The following is a 7,235-nucleotide window of genomic DNA, read 5'->3' on the forward strand; positions in this document are numbered from 1 at the left end:
CTAATTGTAAGAACAGATTTATAAGTGCAACATGCTTCATACTTTATTGTTGGGCATTTTGCTGTCAATGTATTTTGTTTTCCTAGCACCAGCTGCAAGTTATGAAGCGTAATATTAGCCCTGCTTGTTATGATAGGTTCTTGTGAAATGCTATGAAATTTTAATTATGTTTTGATTTGTACTTTTTTGGCTACCACGCCTATGCATACCATTTTTTATTCGTATTGCTTACCTGATGATGATAAGATTTATCATATGTACAATTTCAGATCTAAATCGAAGATCATTTAGGTGTATGCTCACATCCGTTGAGTGCTTGGAGCAAGGAGAAAGCTCCCAATATAAATCATGAGGCAAAACTGTGTGCCCTATATATTTTTGTTTGACCACTTAAATTAATTTCTCATAAAAATATTGTAGGGCGAAAGCGTGCTCGTGAAGCTATAAGATATGCTAGCCGCACACCAGAACAAATCGAAAACAAGGCGAGGGTTGTCGGCGTTTTGGGAACGGGGGTACCCAGACTTGCCTGCCTGCGGCCCGTGGCGTGGCTCCATCGATGGCCTAGTATGGCCCACCTTCTGCATCGACAACTCAAGACCCTCGCGAGGGGCCAAGCCTCGCGAGGCGGGCGACGCCAAGACCCCCAGAAGGAGCGGCCTCCTTAGGATGGCTCCTGAGGGGCGGAGATCTCTATGAAACCTCGACCTCGTGAGGTTCGGATGACGCAAGCCATGACGACCAAGGCCAGGAGGGCGCCAGCGAGCGCAGTACAGCCGTTTCCTCTCTGGTGCTAAGGAGGCAAGCGCAGGCGCGGAGTCCTAAGGAATCAGCCAATGGTTTCCATTTCCATGCAACAAGACCAAGACCGCCAGGACGACAGGACGGAGGTCATCGCCGAGCCCACCACGGCATCACGACCAGAAGCTTTGCAGGCGAAGACTACCTTTTGTCAGAATAAGATGTACTAGTTGTCTCCCTTTGAATTTGGCCGTTGTGGGATCCCTTTCCGCCTTCGTTTTGGGGGAAGAGGACCAAGGCCACTATAAATAGGGCCTAGCCACCATCTAGACGGGGACAGATGATTCAGATTATCCTCTCCCTCACCATCTCAAGAACACACCTCCTAATGTTGTTCTTCCATTGTACTAGTTCATCCTCAGCCCACCTCGAGGCCAATCCACCACAAAGCAGGAGTAGGGTTTTACACCGCAATGTGGCCCGAACCTGGGAAAACTTCCTTGTTCCATTTCCTTTCAATACATCAAGCTAGGTCGTGGGATCAGCGAGTTGGCAGACCGGGGAGCTTGAGTTCTTCACACGCACCCCAGATTCGAATCTATCCAGGGTCTGCGGAGCCCGGAATCCGACATTTGGCGCGCCAGGTAGGGGTGCATCGAAGATCCGCCCCTACGTCTGCTGCGCTCTGCTACCTCGTAAACATGTGTTGGTTTTCCCTTGAAGAGGAAAGGGTGATGCAGCAAAGTAGAGTAAGTATTTCCCTCAGTTTTTGAGAACCAAGGTATCAATCCAGTAGGAGACAACGCACAAGTCACCTAGTACCTGCACAAACAATTAAGAACCTTGCAACCAACGCGATAAAGGGGTTGTCAATCCCTTCACGGTCACTCGCAAAAGTGAGATCTAATAAAGATAGTAAAGTAAATATTTTTGGTATTTTTGTTGTATTGATTGGAAAGTAAGGATTGCAAAATAAAAAGAACGGCGACAAAAATTGGCAAGTTGATGGGAAACTAATATGATGTAAAATAGACCCGGGGGCCATAGGTTTCACTAGTGGCTTCTCTCAAGATAGCATGTATTACGGTGGGTGAACAAATTACTGCCGGGCAATTGATAGAAAAGCGCATACTTATGAGAATATATAAGGCAATGATCACGAATATAGGCATCACATCCGTGTCAAGTAGACCGAAACAATTCTGCATCTACTACTATTACTCCACACATCGATTGCTATCCAGCATGCATCTAGAGTATTAAGTTCATAAGAACAGAGTAACGCATTAAGCAAGATGACATGATGTAGAGGGATAAACTCAAGCAATATGATATAAACCCCATCTTTTTATCCTCGATGGCAACAATACAATACGTGCCTTGCTGCCCCTACTGTCACTAGGAAAGGACACCGCAAGATTGAACCCAAAGCTAAGCACTTCTCCCATTGCAAGAAAGATCAATCTAGTAGGCCAAACTAAACCGATAATTCGAAGAGACTTGCAAAGATATCAAATCATGCATATAAGAATTCAGAGAAGAACCAAATAATATTCATTGATAATCTTGTTCATAAATCCACAATTCATCGGATCTCGGCAAACACACCGCAAAAAAGTATTACATTGAATAGATCTCCAAGAACATTGAGGAGAACTTTGTATTGAGAATCAAAAAGAGAGAAGAAGCCATCTAGCTAATAACTATGGACCCAAAGGTCTATGGTAAACTACTCATGCTTCATCGGAGAGGCTATGGTATTGATGTAGAAGCCCTCCGTGATCGATTCCCCCTCCGGCAGATCGTCGAAAAAGGCCCCAAGATGCGATCTCACGGGAACAGAAGGTTGCGGCGGTGGAAAAGTTGTTTCATGGCTCTCTCTGATCAATCTAGGGTATAAGAGTATATACAGGCGAAAGAAGTACGTTGGTGGAGCTACGAGGGGCCCACGAGGGTGGGGGCGCGCCTACCCCTCCTGCCTCGTGGCCGCCTCGCGGAGTTCCAGACTTCCACTCCAAGTTTTCTGGATTGCTTTTGTTCCAAGAAAGATCATCGCGAAGGTTTCATTCCGTTTGGACTCCGTTTGGTATTCCTTTTCTACGAAACTCTAAAACAGGCAAAAAACAGAAACTGGCACTGGGCCTCCGGTTAATAGGTTAGTCCCAAAAATAATATAAAAGAGCATATTAAAGCCCATTAAACATCCAAAACAGATAATATAATAGCATGGAACAATAAAAAATTATAGATACATTGGAGACGTATCACGCTCCACTGTTCGGCTCTCATGGCGAGTCCTGCTCCACTGACCGGATCGACGGGTGCCTTCGGGGGAGCCGTAGGCCTCCGAGCTTTCACCCCCGCCCTACGGCAGGTGCAGTGGCCACCCAAGTTCAGGCCGGAGCTGCCGCCCCGATACGACGGCGTGGCAGACCCGGCAGGTTTTCTCCAGGCGTATGCGAAGGCTGTTTTGGCGGCCGGCGGCAACGATAAGGTCATGGAAAACTGGCTTCCCATGGCCCTCGTGGGCGCGCCGTGCGCCTGGATCCTTGACTTGCCAGGGTCTTCAGTGGCCTCCTGGGAGGAGCTGCGTGGCCTCTTCATCGCACGCTTCGTGGCACCGGCACCTCACGCCGTCGCGGCCCTCCTCGGCGGCTCGCAGGCGCTGCCCTCGGACCGCCACGCCAAGCAGTTCTTTCGCCAGGTGGGCGCCGCCCACGTACAGTGGGGAGCACCACCAGGCTGGGTGGCGCCTAAAGCCGACCTCACCTTCGACTCCAGTGACCACCCTGCGACCACGGCTGGCGCTGGCGCGCTCCCGATGCTTTGCACTCCCACCATCTGCAACGTAGCAGTCACCAGGACCCTCATCGATGGCGGCGCCGGCCTCAACGTCCTCTCCGTGGAGGCATTCGGCTTGCTACACGTGCCCCACGGCCGGCTTCGCCCCACCAAGCCTTTCTCTGGAGTCGTCGACGGCTCCACCTACCCCCTCGGGCAGATTCGCCTCCCCGTCACCTTCGGCACCAGCGACAACTACCGCACCGAGCTCATCAACTTCGATATCGCCCGCATCGGCCTGCTGTACAATGCCATTTTCGGGTATCCGGCCTTGGCCAAGTTCATGGCCGCGACCCACCCAGGCTACAATCTCATGAAGATGCCGGGAAGCAGCAGCATCGTCACCGTAGCAGGGGACAACAAGGATGCACTCTTAGCCCTCAGGCACGCTTTCAGGGCTACGACAGCCGCGCAGCCAAGCAAGAAGGGAGCCCCACAAGCTCCGGGGGCTGCACCAGCAAAGAAGAAGCAATTGTTCTCTCAAGATCGTGCTAAGACGAAGTAGGTGCCGGTTGATGAAGACGGGGCATCGGGCTCCACCTTCACCATAGGCGCCGGCCTCCCTCCAGACCAAGAAGAGGCGTTGGTCAGCTTCTTACGCACGAACAAGGATGTGTTCGCATGGGAGCCCAAGGATCTAGTCGGGATCCTGAGGGGGATAATCGAGCACCACTTGAGGGTGTGCCCTAATGCACACGCAGTGAAACAGAAAGCGCGGCAACAGTCCAGAGAGAAGCAATCGTTCATCGTCCAAGAGACCCGCAAACTACAGGAGGCTGGCGTCATTCGGGAGGTGCGGTATCCAGAATGGTTGGCGAACCCGGTTATCGTCCCCAATAAGGGCGGGAAGGAGCGCATTGATAACCCACAAGTATAGGGGATTGCAATAGTTTTCGAGGGTAGAGTATTCAACCCCAATTTGTAGATTCGACACAAGGGGAGCCAAAGAATATTTGAAGGTATTAGCAGCTGAGTTGTCAATTCAACCACACCTGGAGATTAATTATGTGCAGCAAAGTGATCAGTAGCAAAGTAGTTTGATAGTAGTAACAGCAGCAACGGTAACGGTAATAGTGATAGCAGTAATTTTGTAGCAAGTGTAACAGTGATGATAGCAGTAGTAACTTAGCAGAAACAATATAAGATAAATTCGTAGGCATTGGATCGGTGACTTGTTGGATGATATTCATCATGTGACAGTTATAACCTAGGGCGATACGGCACTAGCTCCAGTTCATCGATATAATGTAGGCATGTATTCCGTAAATAGTCATACGTGCTTTATTAAAATAACTTGCATGACATCTTTTGTCCTACCCTCCCGTAGCAGCGGGGTCCATATTGGAAACTAAGGGATATTAAGGCCTCCTTTTAATAGAGAACCGGAACAAAGCATTAACACATAGTGAATACATGAACTCCTCAAACTACGGTCATCACAGAGAGTGGGCCCGGTTGTTGTCACTCTGGGGTTGTCGGATCATAACACTTAGTAGGTGACTATAACTTGCAAGATCGGATCTAAAACATGGATATAATGATGAATTCATAAACGGTTCAGATCTGAGTTCATGGCACACGGGCCCAAAGTGACAAGCATTAAGCATAGCAAAGTCATAGCAACATCAATCTAAGAACATAGTGGATACTAGGGATCAAGCCCTAACAAAACTAACTCGATTACATGATGAATCTCATCCAACTCCTCACCGACCAGCGAGCCTACGAAGGAATTACTCACTCCCGGTGGGGAGCATCATGGAATTAGCGATGGAGAAGGATTGGTGATGACGAAGAATGAAGACCCCCCTTTCCGGAGCCCCAAACAGACTCCAGATCTGCCCTCCCGAGGAAGAACAGGGCTTGGCGGTGGCTCCGACTCGTGGAACACAATAATTCTTTCTCCCTAATTTTTCCTCTGAAAATAGGAATTTATAGTATCAGGGTTGAGGTCTGCGGGGCCACCAGGTGGGTACAACCCACCTGGGCGCGCCAGGAGAGGGGGCCGCGCCCTGGTGGGTTGTGCCCACCCAGGTGCCCCTCTCCGGCAGGTCTTGGCTCCAGAAATTATCTTTATTGATATAAAAATACTCGCAAAGTTTCGTTCCATTCCGAGAACTTTTATTTCTGCACAAAAACAACACCATGGTAGTTCTACTGAAAACAGCATCAGTCCGGGGTTAGTTTCATTCAAATCGTGCAAATTAGAGTCCAAAACAAGAGGAAAAGCGTGAGAAAAAGTAGATACGTTGGAGACGTATCAACTCCCCCAAGCTTAAACCTTTGCTTGTCCTCAAGAAATTCAGTTGATAAACTGAAAGTGAGAAAGAAAAACTTTTACGAACTCTTTTGCTCTTGTTTGCATAAATAAGCTTAAACAGCATCCAGGTTTTCAGCCAACACTATAACTAACCATGTCAACAATAACTCTTAAAGATTTTAATGATTCATGTCAATGACATAATCAGCTAGCGAGCAATAATAAGATATCTCAAACAGCAACACGTTGTCAAAACAACCATGATATAATATGACAATAATGGTATCTCGCTAGCCCTTTCTGAGACCGCAAAACATAAATGCAGAGCACCTCCAAAGTTCAAGCAGCGACTAAACATTGTAATTCATGGTAGAAAAGATCCAGTCATGATGCACCCAACATTAGCTACACACAGTGCATAAATCATGACAGCTGTGCTCTACTCAGTTTCTGGCGCTTGTTTTAGAAGGTGGTGACACAACATAAAAGTAAATAGATTGTCCCTTTGCAGAGGGAAGCAGTGATTTGTAGAGGTGCCAGACCTCAATTTTAAAAACGGAGATAAATGATTATTTTGAGACATGCACCCTTCTCATTCACTTCACGACCATCAGTTATCAATACTTCCATACTAAGCACGTTAGTGGCGGTTCCCAAGCGATAAAAGTAAAGGTTTACTCCCCCTCCACCACCAATCATACTCTACAGCTTGTCCGAAACAAAGGGTGTCGTCCATACCAACAATAGTCCTGGGGGAGTTTTGTTTAATTATTTGCATTTTTGAGTTCGGGACTGGGCATCCCTATTACCGCCCTTTTCTCGTGCGATGGCGAGTGAATAAACACTCGACCTGAGAATAACCCGCTTAGCATGGAAGATAGGATAATTTTTAGAAGTTTTTAGAGGTGGCACATGCAAATTTACTTAGGACGGCAGGGTAATACCGCATATAGGTAGGTGTGGTGGACTCATGTGGAATAACTTTGGGTTCAAGGTTTTTGATGTACAACTAGAGTTCCTACTTAGTACAGGCGAAGGCTAGCAATTAGATGTAGAAGCGGCCAGCTAGAGAGCAACAACGATCATAACCATGCATTATGCGTAAGTAACATTGGACACTAGCATGAGTAGGATATGAACACCATGAACATGAATATCATAGAGGCTATGTTGGTTTTGATTCAACTACATGCATGAACATGTGCCAAGTCAAGCCACTCGAACATTTAGAGGAGGATACCATATCATCATACTACATCACAATCATTTTAACGCTATGTGGATATCCAAGATAAATCATTATCAACTCCCAGCTACTTATGCATGGCATGAGAAACTATAATCTCTAATTGTCATTGCAAACATGTTTAATCATAATGGGCTGAATCATGGA

This window comes from Aegilops tauschii, chromosome 7 (assembly GCF_002575655.3).
Source record: "Aegilops tauschii subsp. strangulata cultivar AL8/78 chromosome 7, Aet v6.0, whole genome shotgun sequence".
In the NCBI taxonomy this organism is placed as follows: domain Eukaryota; kingdom Viridiplantae; phylum Streptophyta; class Magnoliopsida; order Poales; family Poaceae; genus Aegilops; species Aegilops tauschii.